The sequence below is a fragment of the Spermophilus citellus genome (assembly GCF_964194105.1).
Source record: "Spermophilus citellus genome assembly, chromosome: 1".
Lineage (NCBI taxonomy): Eukaryota > Metazoa > Chordata > Mammalia > Rodentia > Sciuridae > Spermophilus > Spermophilus citellus.
Window position 1 is genome coordinate 188215539 of NC_138182.1, and position 12990 is coordinate 188228528.

The window sequence follows — 12990 nt, forward strand, 5'->3', positions numbered from 1 at the left end:
ATCCTCCATTCACCTAAAATCAGGGCCGGGGGCTGTAAAAACCTTAATCTCTTTTCCCTGTAAGAACTGAATTTAGAAAAGAAATCAAGGATTATAGTTATGGGTCTGAGTCAACCATAAAGTTTTTGGTTTTGATCTTATTAAATGAAAGCAACAGAGAAATTTCAACACTTATAGGAAGCAGCAGAGCAAAGTGATCAAGAGCCCCAACTCTGTAGTCAGAGGGTCCAGAGCTCTGATCTCACTATAGGCTTTCCAAAGGTTAAATTCAGGGCCATTCCTAACCTCAGCTTTCCTGGCTGTCAGATAGCAACAATGCCACTTTCCTGGTAAGCTGCTGTGAGAATTAGAGACCAGACATGAAAGGTGCTCAGCATGTGAATGGCATTTAGCATGAGCTCAGTAATTACAGTGATGGTGGTAAAGATGATAATATGGAATTGGCATTTGGTCGGGCATGCCTGTTTCAGTTCTCCATTCGTGTCCAAAGAGGAAGAATCAGAGGTGAAAAATCAAGCAATTTTGATGTTGTAAGTTTTATAAGCCTAGGAGTTAGAAGCAGGAACAACCAGGGGAGGAAAGCAGAAACTTAGAGTCCACCATCTCCCTCAACATAGCTTACACATGCCTTCCAGGGTTGCCCCAATGTTGATGAGAGGGTCTCTGAGACTAAAATAGGGTGTATGATTGCTTGACATGGTCACCAGCTCAGAAACACCCGCCTGCCTCGGGTAATGATTTTTATCCCCTGTGAAACCTCAAAGGGTAGCAGTCAACTAGTTGGAGAAAAAATTGGTTAAGTTGCACAAATTGCTTGTAGCAAGACCCTCACTCCTTCCTCTGCTTCGAATGGGGAAAAGGATCAGGGACTAGATCATGCCCAGAGAGGGGCATGGAGACGATTTGGATGAGATACTTGTCCTTTCACCTGGCAGCTGTCCAGCCCCCAAATAGCTCGTGTGTCCAGTCCAAAAATAAGATCACATGAGCGGGAGAGAGAGAAGTTCACGAGTGCTTGTCCTTGGGCTTCCTATGGGCACACCAGCTCAGCTGCATGATAGTGCTCAGGACACACTCCCTTCCCAAGCCCCCAAAGCCAGGAGGCCAACCTGCTATCAGGGAGGGTGCGTGGTGTGTGTCACTGAGCCCTTCTCTCGGGGCTTCTTGGAGCTCTACTCACACCAAAAAGGGAGCAAGGAGAGTGAGGACCAGCGAATCCAATAACTTCCAAGGGGATAAGGGCATCGCCTCCTTTCTTGAAGGACACTCCCTTCTGATGGTGATGGGAACTCCCTTCCTCCTACAGCGGCCTGCCTGCAGTACAGTGTGAATGCTGCAGCAGCGACCAGGGCCCCAGAAAGACAGCGCCCCAGAGCCCAGGCAAAGAGGTGAGTGCATCTGTTTCTGTAGGGCTGGGATTGCTACAGACTGTCACCTGGCTTCAGGCTTGTGTTCAGCACGAATGCTCTTCCCCATCCCCCACGCCTTCCTCCTCCCTTCCTGGGTCTGGGCCTGTGGCAGGCTTGAGGCTCTGTGATGATGCTGGTATAAAAGATTCTCTCCTGCAGAGGCCAATTGACTCCCAGAAAGAACTAGGCAGGTCTAGTTCTTAGCGGGAAAGCAGGAAGTGATTCCTACCAAGAGAATTATCTTTGCTGAGATCCAAGAAGATGTGTACCAGGAAATCATTAGACAAATCCCATGACAGTAGAGTTAATGCTTCATTTTAAAAAGCACTGCATGAAATAGGAAATAAAAGGATGCCAGCCGATTCTTTGTTATTAGGCAAAAAGGAAAAACGAAAATGGGATCTGCAGAGCTTCCTCTCCCCATCTCTTCCTGACTCCTTGGAGCCCAGCAAAACATGCCTAACAGATCCGAGAACTCATTACCCTGGTTGAGAACAACGGGAATAAAATCAAGGGTCTGGGGAGAACTTCTCTGTAAGCAGAATCAAGGCACAAAGAGGTGGAACCAGTTTTGCAGCTCGGTCTCCCCTTCCTATGTTTCTGTACACCCAAGCATGTCACATGGATGTGTGCCTATTTAGGGATGTGTACTGAGGCCACTATCTTTTGTACCTGCGTACTGTTATCCTGGACACAGGCTGTGCCTGGGCTGTGGACTACAAATATCCATGCTGAGAAGTCTAAGGGCAGCCTGTATTCTTTTAGTGACCATAGACTGAAATTCATTTGGAAGGGTCTTGGGCAAAAAGAGAAAAATTTTGTTTTCTCTTATGTAACTGAAAAGCCAAGGTTTTGGTATAGTAGGTCAGGTATGCAGACAGTGGCCTCCTGAATCTGCCTTTCTCATCTCTTGGCCTTGTGACCACTATGTCATTCTGTTTCCAGGAGGACTTGCTTTGTGGTGGTAACATGACTGCCTGCGGCTCAGGCTCACACCCTCCTTGGAGGGCCATCCTGCAAAAACAGGTGCTTCTCATTCCCAAGGTTCCTACCCAGAGTTTCAGGATTGCTTCTCATAGATCCGGTGTGAGGACTGCACCACTGGGTGTTGTCACCCCCATCCAAAACCACATGCAGTCCCAGGAGGAGGGCTGGGGGTAGATGTAGGGTGGTCAAGGTCAGTGGTGGTCACTGTGTTGCTCTTTTTGCAATGATCTAGACTGAGAGTCAAAGCTCCTCCAATGTAACTCCTCCTCCCTCTTTCACTCCACAAAAATGCATTTGTAACAGAAGGTTTCATAGGAAGGATAATTATTACTAGGACAGGGGATGAAAAGACCCCATGCATGTCATTCCTAAAGACCCTAAATACCAGGGAAGCCACAGATGCCAGGTTTGCCTAGCTCAGTCTCTAGCCATGCACCATACCCCAACCTGCCTGGGCCCCACACTGCCCCTGCTCTCCTGGGTTTCCTTTACCCTTACCCATCCCTGCTCAGGTCTGTTTCCCCTGTACTGATGTGAAATCATCTTGCCTCTCAAGGACCAGCCTCAGTGCTGCTTCCCTTTGGGCCCTTGTCTGGCTCTTCCAGAATTTTCTGCTGTCTCTCCTCTTTGAACCTGAACCAAGTGTCAGGATTATTGATTACTGTTTGCATGTTCTTTAAGAACTTCATATTCTCCGTTTCTCTCCCAACTTGAATTTCACATTCATGGGAGAAAATTAAGTTTTGTCTCTAGTCTTGTCTGTGCTAGTTAACAAAGAGTAGGTGCCCAAGTAAGCGAGTCTAATTCAATTGGCCAATAGAGAATGAACCTCCCTAAATAGGAAGGATGGCTAGATTGCTTAGGCCCTAAATTCTGGCTTTAAAAGTAGTTTCCTGACTGTGGCAGACATTGATTGAGTTCAGAATGCATGCGGAGCCCCTAGAGGTGTCATCTCAGCACTCCTTCTGGCAACCCTACCAGGCAGGTACTGTTATTGTCCCATTTAGCAAATAGGGAAACTGAGTCTCAAATAAGGAAGTCACTGTCCTAAAACATATAGCTAGGAAGTGGGGACGCTGGGGCTAGAACACAGACAAGCCTATCATCTCATTTCCTATTCCAGTCATCATTTACATGCTAATTAGTCAGATTTCCTGCTGCAGAGGGGTGGGCTGCAGTGATTGTTCAGATGGCCTGAGGAAGCTCAGCTATTTCTCCCACCCTTCTGCCACCTGGCCTTTCAGTGCCTCTATGGGGGGAGGTTCTTATTAGATTCTACCCAGGGGTGCGAGTACAGGCCCCTGCTCCAGAGCCATCAAAGGGTCAAGGGGTCAGGGATTTCACAAAAGGAGGTGCCTCTGGAGCTCTGTAGAGAGCCAGGTGCTTTTTAATTAGTGGGAAAACGTTGGCTGGAGCAGGCTTTAGAATGTGAACTTGCTCCTCTGGCCACCAGTCACAAGGCATGAACCTGCACTTTCCCCTGCCCCTGACTAGGGTGACCAAGCTGGGGACTTTGCCTCAAAGGCAGCTGACAGGATTTGAATGGCAACAAAATTCTGATCTCAAAGGAAACCAAAATATTGAGAAAACATGTTTATTATACCCACTATGCCCTTACATTACAAGCCACAGGCCTCTGGCTGTGTTGGCAAAACCCTGGTCTGAGCGCATGCTGTGAATTGGACATGCACGAGCCTGTTCATATGAGTTAGTGTCTTCAAAAGAGCAGATCCTATTTGATTTACGTCATTTTATTTATCTTCACAACATCCTGTGAGAGGGCTAAAGAACTGGTGTTCTCACCTGCCTTGCCTCTATTGATGGCACATCTGAGGCAGTGAGACTGAGCACGTCTTGAGACTGTACTCCAGGTCCCAGACTGGAAATGGAAGTTTTCCGAGGTCTTTAGGATCCAGGTCTGCTGGCTTCTCCATGAAGTTAAGATAGGTGATAAGTAAATAAATAAACACACATATATGTGTATATGTATTACATAACATCATGTCATGTGTTACATATATCATATATGCAATATACACACTTATATATTATATATCATACATTATGTGTATATGTATATATATGTTATACCTACATATATGTATATAAATTATATCTATATAAAATATATACATATAATCCTTAAGATAAAAAAACACAAGAGAAATGAAAACTTGTTTATACAAAGTCTATGTTCATACAAAGACTTGCCATGAACATTCACAACAGATTTGTGTGTGTGTGCATGTGTGTGTGTTACTAGGGATTGAACTCAGGGGCACTCTACCAGCCCTTTTTCTCATCTTTTATTTTGAGACAGAATCTCCCCATGTTGCCAGGTTGACCTTGAATTTGGATTCTCCTGCCTCAGCTTTCAGAATAGCTGGAATTACAGTTGTGGATTATTGTACCCGGGAATAGCAGCATTATTGAAATAACCAGACGGAGGGAACAGTGCAAATATACACTAGCTGATGAATGGATCAATAAAATGTATTGCATTCATACAATGAAATATTTAGCAATAAAAAGGAAACAAATTTTGATATGCTACAACATAGGTAAAACTTGAAGACATTATGCTAAGGGGGAAAGTTCATATTGTATGGTTCTGTTTATAGGAAATGGTCAGAACAGGAAAATCTATAAAAAGTAGCTTAGTGGTTGCATGAATCTGAAAGGAAGCAGGAATGGGGAATGACTATTCACGGGTTTAGGGGTTCTTTTTGGGTGACAAAAATATTCTGAAATGATAGTGATGAGGGTTACCCAGCTTTGTGAAAACCCAGTTTGTCCACTTTAAATGGATGAGAAATATGATATGTGATTTATAACTCAATATAGTTGTTTAAAAAACATCTCAATCCAAGCTGGGCTGGGTGGGCTTGGTGGTGCATGCCTGTAATCTCAGTGATTTGGGAGGCTGAGTCAAGGGGATTGTAAGTCCGAGGCCAGCCTCAGCAATTTAGGAAGGGCTACAGATGTAGCTCAGTGGTAAGTACCCCTGGGTTCAATCCCCAGTACCAAAAAAAAAAAAAAAAAAAAAAAAAAAAATCCCAAACCACTGCTAGTGGAATCATGAACTTAGTGACAATTTTGCTGAAGGATGTAGTCCTACCCTGTCTGCTCTGATAAGCTCACCTCTTGCTCCATAGAGCCTGGCCACAGACCACTCACATAATTCCAGTGGAAAGACAATAGATGGAACAGATGGCGCCATAGATTTCTCCCTGGAGGCTGAACCAAGAAGATCCCCACTCCCTTTTGTAAAGGTCATTATAAATTTTATGGAATCAATCTCATTCTATTTTCACTTCTGGGTTTCAAATCATGCTGCAAAAAGTATTCCCCATTCTAAGGTGATAAATCTCATTAATGTTTTCCTCTAAGATCATTCTTCTTATAGTTAATCCTCCGATTAAATCAGGGATTTAAATAACCAGTGGGATCAGGAGTTGGGGCATCTTCTAACTTCCTGAAATTAAACATAAAAACGTGTGTGAGAGTGTGTGGATGTGTGGACGTGTGTGTGTGCGGCATGTGTACCCACATTTATTTTCCTGGGGAATAGGGTTGTAGATCTTGTCAGATGTTCGAGGGATTTTGTGACTTGGAAAGACCACTGGGTTTTATCCATTTCACAACCTGGTGGGGTCCAGGTACTGTACGTGGTTAGAATGTTCCAGTGCATGGAGGCTGAATCTGAAACCAGATTTATAATGCTGAGCCGTGGCAGGGGAGGCCTGTCTGACTACTCCTGGGGAGGTCCTCTGTCACATTCCACAGGAGCAGCACCATCTTTTGGCTTGACCACCTGCTGAGGCAGGGGACAAAGAGTGACTGTCACTGGCTCCTCTTGGGCCTATAAAGCTTTAGAGTTTTAATATCCAGCTGACAAATCCAAGGAGCAGATTAACCATATTATCTGACAAAACTCAGGACTTTCCTGTCACAGAAAATGTTGCTACAAAGAAGTGGCACAGCCTCATGTGCAGGCCTTGCACAAAGAGGTACAGGCAATGCCCACAGTGTGCCGGGCATTGTCCAGACTGGTGGCTCTCCAAGCACTGTCACCGCACCAGCAACTGGAGAACTTGTTAGAAAGGCAAATTCTAATGTGATGGGTCCATCCCAGACCTACCGAATTAGAAACCCAGCAATCTCTATTTTTTATAATTAGTTAATTAATTTTAATTAGGTATACATGACAGCAGAATGCCTTTTGAACACAATTGCAGCACAACTTTTCATTTTTCTGATTGTACACGATGTAGCATCGCACCATATGTACAGTCATACATGTACTTGGGTAATGATGTCCATTTCATTCCACCATCTTTCCTGCCCGCATGGCCCCTCCCCACCCCTTCCACCCCTTTGCCCAATCAAAGTTTCTCCATTTTCCCCATGACCCCCCCCCCATTATGGATCAGCATCCACTTATCAGAGAGAACATTCGGCCTTTGGTTTTGGGGGATTGGCTTACTTCATGCTAAACAATCTCTATTTTAACAACCGTTAAGGTGAGTCTAGTGCACATCCAGGTTTGTGAAACACTTGGTGTACAACAGCAAAGAGATAAAGTCCCCGCTCTCATGGAGTTTCAGTATGCATGGCAGGGGTGATTAAAAACAAACATTTTATGAATGTTACAATTTTCAGATATTTATAAGTTCTGTGAAAAAAAAAAAGAAAGCAGGTGGATGTGGAGGACAGTGAGGAGGGGTGAGTTTAGAACAGGTGGTCAGGCAAGAGATGGTCTGAGCTGAGACCAGAAGGACAAGAAAAAGCCAGTCATGCAAGGAATCTAGCAGCAGAAAATAAATGTGTACATTTCAGGTAGAGGAAACAGCAAATGCAAAGGCCCTGGGGTATGACCAAGCTTGGCTCATAGAAGGAGCAATGTCACTAGAGCACAGTGAGCAAAGGATAATGCATAGGGAGTAAACTTGGAGAGGCTTGAACTTAGTGTTCAAGCTTAGTTCTTGCTGTCAGTGCAAGGGAAAGGCATTGGACAGTTTTGAACAAAGAAGGATGTAATGTAATTTACCTTTTCCCAGTGAACTTCTAGAATGAACTATAAAAGCTAAGGGCAGAAGCAGGAGGCAAGTTAGGGGGCTGTTGAAGTAATTCAGGCAAGAAATACTGACGCTTGAATGGACTGATTTGCAAAGATCTATTATTAAGTGAAAAAAATGATGCAGGGCATTGTACACAGTAAATAAACTATTTTTAAACACACACAGACACACACACACACACACACACACACACACACACACACCCATTTCCCCTGAAAAGACACCCCCACCCTCACACAAAATTAATAGTGGTTATTTTGGGGGAAGAAGAGGGTTACTGAGGATCATGTTATACTTCTCTGTACATTAAGCATTTTTATCATGTACATGAAGTTTTCCTTTTATTTAAGAATAAAATATTTTAAAATAGAATACGCAATGTGTTCAACATCAGGGAGAAGCAGCCCACGTCCCATGGGTAGGCCCCTTTCCGAGCAACTCGCCTGGATGTTGATGGAGATCTGGCTGACAAACTGGGGCAAAGTCCCATTCTTGGGTTACTGTAGGACTGGGACAAGGCGTCTCTGTTCTTGAGAGCCACTGGACCCAGTTTCTGTCCTGCGGCTCTGGTGTTGGGTCAGGTCTCCTTGGACAATGACTGCCATTTCCCATCCATGTCTGCAGCATTTCCCAGGGCCCTCCATCCTCTTGGCAGCTGGCGCACCAGGATGCCAGGATGCCCTTCATTTAACTGCCTGATTGGACATAAACATAAGGAAATGCTCTGTTGGGGAAAGAGAGTGGCATGCAGCATCTGATTTCTCCTGTCAGCTGATTAGGATTTGTTGTGCCTGAACAAGGTTGAATGAGATTAGGAAGAAAACACACTGGGCCTGGTGTGCATTTCACAGAATGGCATCATTTCTGTAAACAGGAGGAATGAAGGGGGAAATTGTAAAGCAAATATCCAATGTCAGTCTGAAGATTCAAGGACAACTCTGTTATCATGCATGACTGAAAAGCACAACAACAATAAAAAGACTTGGCTATGTTGTGCCAGGAGAGGAAGAAAACATCAGGGCCATTCTGAACCCTGCTTTGTCTACCCATCATGCTCTATTCCTGCTTTCATGTTGGTGAAGTTAAAAAGCGAGGGTTTTAGGTCTGATTTTTCAGAGGCTCTGCAATGTCCCTTTCTTCCTTTGTCACCCTTCTAAAGCTCTCACGAAAGGTTTGGAGCTACTTTGTGTAATAGTTACTGCCTAGGTGCTCCAGTACCAGTCCCCCTGGTTCAGATGGCGTGACCCTGGCAAACCCACCTCTCTACGTATAAACATCCTGGGATTTTTGTTTGTTCCTGAATCCATTATTTTCTTCGTCTCTCTGCAGTGGTAGTTTGGTTCTTATATTTGGTTTTATCATAGCAGAAATAGCCTTTAAAGTAGTATAAGAGCTTTGAGGAAAGATATACTCTCTGTAACTTATGCTGTATAGGATCTAGTATACTGTGGCTACTTAATTAGTGGCTTTCACAGCTATTATTTCCACAAACTATTTCCTGGCTCAGAGATGAAGGGTTATTCCGACACCAGACTTTTCTACTAGGTAATCTCAGAGTCCCTCCCTACTCTAAATAACAGTGGGGCTAAAAGCATCCACATTATCATGTCTTAGGACTTAAGAAAAAAAAAAAAACTTCAATGTATATTATTTAAGAGATAAATCTAGATCCTTGACACAGAAGTTGAAATAAATATTGAAATTGAGGGATGTTAAAATGAAATTTTAAGAAATTTCAACATTGAGAGAAATTATATTACAGTAAATATGTTAAGAAACTGAGGAATCCTTATTTACCACTATTTGGATCATGACATTGCTGAATACCCAACAAATAGTAGAGACTGATATGTGTGTTAATAGCCAGGATTACATTTGCCTAAAAACTGTGTGTGTGTGTGTGTGTGTGTGTGTGCGCGCGCGCGTGCGCGCACACGCGCTAAATAGTGTTTCACAACTGCATATAATAGAGAAATAAACTAAAATAATGATTTTGCTTTGTATCCTCAAACACCTGGACACATGAAATTGTCAAAATGATCCTGTGAGTTGGCAGAAATGATACAAGTCTTACTGATATCCCCTAGGAAAGGGTGAATTTGGAGCCCTGGGCTAAGTTGCCTAGGAAGGACCAATGACATCTGAAGTAGGGAGACCTGGTTTTGGTCACAGTGGGGACTTTAATTGGGATTGCAACCCAATCTTTTGGGTCTGCATCTTTTTTTAAAATAGAAGTCTCTTTTTTCCCTTTGTGGTATTGGGGGTTGGACCCAGGGTCTTGTACATGGTAGGCAAGCCCTCTACCACTGAGCTGTATCTCCATCTCTTTTTAAAATTTGAGAGAGGGTCTCTCTTGAGGCTGGCCTCCAGCTTGGAGTCCTCTTGAGCCTTCTGAGTAGCTGGGAGTAGAGGTGTGGCCCCAAGCTCAACAGAGAGGTCTTTTGTCGCCTCATCAAAATTCCACAAATTGGTGTTATAATCTGGGATCTTGTTTCCAAAGCTGGACAGCACTTGTATCTTACTCATCAGGCTGCTGTACTGTTCCTTTTTCAAAGACAGATGCCACCCAAACATCTTCTGATATCCTTGTCTTATTTTGTGGCTTGTTGAATCAGGACAGCTGAATTTGATACAAGTTCACTGTCATTTCCTTCAAGGATTCTCAATCTTCTGGGCTTTAGAGACTAAAGAAGCAGCACCTGGGCTTCACTTGAACTCTGTGGAGGTATTTTTCACCCAAGACATTTTGGATTTCAACAAAAGACCCATGGTCCTGAGTGAGGACGTTGACGGGGCAGTGCACACACACATAGACCTCATCTTGTAGAAAGTGATGTGAACTCCTGGTCAGGTCCTGTAGATGACTGCAGAGGGTGGGAATGGGAGCCAGGGCCTTCTCCACCACCCCTGAGCACAGGGCCTCTTCTTTGAAGGAGACTAGTTTCTATGCTGATGTGATGAAGTAGGGTTCCTGAAGTTCCATTCAGAGTGATGTCAACATTTTTTGGAATATCCACAGTCTGATTGCCAGAATGGTCTTCATTCTCCCAGCAGATGTGGCAAAGAAAGAATGCCTCTCTGAACTCCAGATTGTTAGGGCATTCTCTCACTTCCAACACTGCTATTTCATGTAGCTAAAAGGAGTTAACACATACTCGATGTAGCATAATCATTCTCCAAAATTTAGAAGACAACTGTCCAAAGCATTTTTATCTATACTTGAGAAGGTTCTTTGGAATCTTGCAAATTCTCAGGAAGATTATTATGTTTTAAAGCAAATTATCAGTTTCCTTTGAGTATGTGGAAATGACAGTTCACAAAGGTTCCAGCTAATAGGGTTTGGAAAAATCAATTTTTTTTCAGTCCAGTTTTGGAGATCCATGATCAGAGTCGTGTAATATCTGAGCCTCTGACCCCGGAGCTCCCCGGGGCCCCTCCCTTCTGAAGGCACCTGAGTGGGCCCCCAGATACTCTGTGCAGAAAATACTCTCCACCTCCGCCTTCCCTGCACCCAAGCAGCTGTCCTAGGATGGAGAGATTAGAGAGCTCATTTTCAGCTGCAGCAGGTCAACCTGTCTCTATCTGAATTATCCATGGTCACGCGCGCACACACACACGCACACACTCACACCCCACTCAAGTCTCCCAGGCTCAAGCATCTGTGTAAGGAAAAGGGATTCTTCACCAATTATAGAGAACTATTAATCATGTTTCCATTTGGTTTCTTCAAAGACACCCCTTCATCCATACCCTTCCTGTCCACCTTCATTCCCACCTTCTGGCCAAATAGTATTTGTATAGACACCTACCTACCTTCCTTCCTTCCTTCCTATCCTGGCATCAATATAGAGACGATGTTCAAGGCCCATAGAAGGAATCCTCACCTGACACTGGGCTCACCTGGGGCTTCACCTAGTCCAATAGGGATAGGCTTGCACGGTGGTGAGGAATGATAGAAATATCCCCTCTGCAGCCCCTCCCCAGTCCTAACCTGGACAGCCATCGCCTTGACGGGCTTTGCAGGGTACCTTTTCTAGGGCTTAGCTCTGGGAAGGGCACAGACAGACAGACACTGCCACACAGAGACACACCTACACCCTGTGCGAGGATGCCAGATGACAGAACAGAAAAGGGCTCCCTTTCATCCTTCAGGCCTCTGGTTCCAGAGGAGTGTCTCTGAGCCACGACCTGCTGTTTCCCTGGTGACTGAGGCTTCAAAATAAACAGGATTCTGGTCAGACGGGCCAGTAGTCCATTCATCTCAGGCATTTGCCCCAAGACAAACCATGTTAAAATAACAGCCGGTGTAGTTGCTGCCACTGTCTGCCATCTCTGCCTCTCTCTGTGGGCCAGAGCCTGTGTGTTCCTGGGCCTGCTGCCAGCTGCCCGGAGTTGGGGGTGCCGAGAGCTATGTGTGCATTGCTGTAGGCGGACTGGGTCTGGGTGGTGGTCGACAGGCAGGTCCCCTCTGCTGATAAACAAGGGCCAGAGACAGACTTAGAGACTGACATTCCCAGCCCCCTACCCCTTGCCTTCCCCCCACCCTCCCCTTCCCACACAGCCCTCTGGGACTGGTGGCCCGCTCTGCGGCATGGCGTCTGGAGGCAGGCCAGCAACCTGATGTGCATGCCATGGCCCGTCCCTCTCCCCACACAGAGCTACAGTAGCCCAGAGGTTCAGAGAGCCGGCTTGGGACTGCTGGAGAAGCAGCCGCAGCAAGGTGACAGTGACAGACATAGAGCAGAGGACACCAAGTGGATTCTGTTTCCCCGCCAGGAGCGAGGACAGCCTTCAGCCTACGAGCTCTTTGGGTAAGAATCAGGGAGTTTCCTCTGGGGAGACTAGGTTCTATCCAGAGCTGAGGTTGTATGTGTGGAGGTTGTATATGGTGTGTGTGTGTGTGTGTGTGTGTGTGTGTGTGTGTGTGTGTGTCCCTTGGTGTAAGTCTAAGGACACTTGGAGAAGAAGATAAAAAGAGAAAAGTCAGGCAGAAAAGTGTTCAGAGCAGATAGTGCTGGAGCCAGCACTCCTGCAAGTGAACCTCAAGAAGCTCCGCTCCGGCTGGGCAGGAATCATGGTGCAGACTGCTCAGGGGGAAGGTCTCGCTGATGCCACAGATATGTAAAAATAGCACTGACAATTTAGAGACTGCAAAAGTAATCATGCACCATGCTGCCCCATTATCTTCACGCCGCCCCCAGTGCCAGCCCCAGCACCAGAGGGGCCAGGAATGTTCTCATTTACTAAGTGCTATTTGCAGTCCTGCGGTTCAGCGGAAGCCGAGAGTGGTACTGCAGGGCGTCTGGCTGACATTATATTGCTGTGTCACACTCTCCTGGATAGCCTGGAAATTCAGCCGCAAGGGGCGACCTGTCAACACGGTGAGCAGCTTAGATTTTATCATCCTCCTGCTATAAAAATCAGGCTGAAATGTAGGATTCTCTGAGGGTGTGAGCTTGATACTTTGAAGGGCAGTATTCTGGGTTATTTCTTACTCTACCTTCTGGTCATCT

At 45.3% G+C, this 12990-nt stretch overlaps 1 protein-coding gene across 6 annotated transcripts in view; it reads left to right on the forward strand.

Moving 5' to 3' along the window:
• The first annotated feature begins 1002 nt into the window (after positions 1–1002).
• Positions 1003–12990, forward strand: part of FGF1 (fibroblast growth factor 1) — a 94235-nt gene continuing 82247 nt past the window's right edge. For 4 of the 6 annotated variants that reach the window (XR_014022080.1, XM_081295101.1, XM_081295105.1 and 1 more), the window contains exons 1-2: positions 1003–1388; positions 12134–12288. The gene's annotated coding sequence lies outside the window, so the exon portion shown is untranslated. Of the gene's footprint in view, positions 1389–12133; positions 12289–12705; positions 12859–12990 lie in introns of those variants that run through there. The other 2 variants (XM_081295102.1, XM_081295103.1) reach the window with 2 other exon arrangements.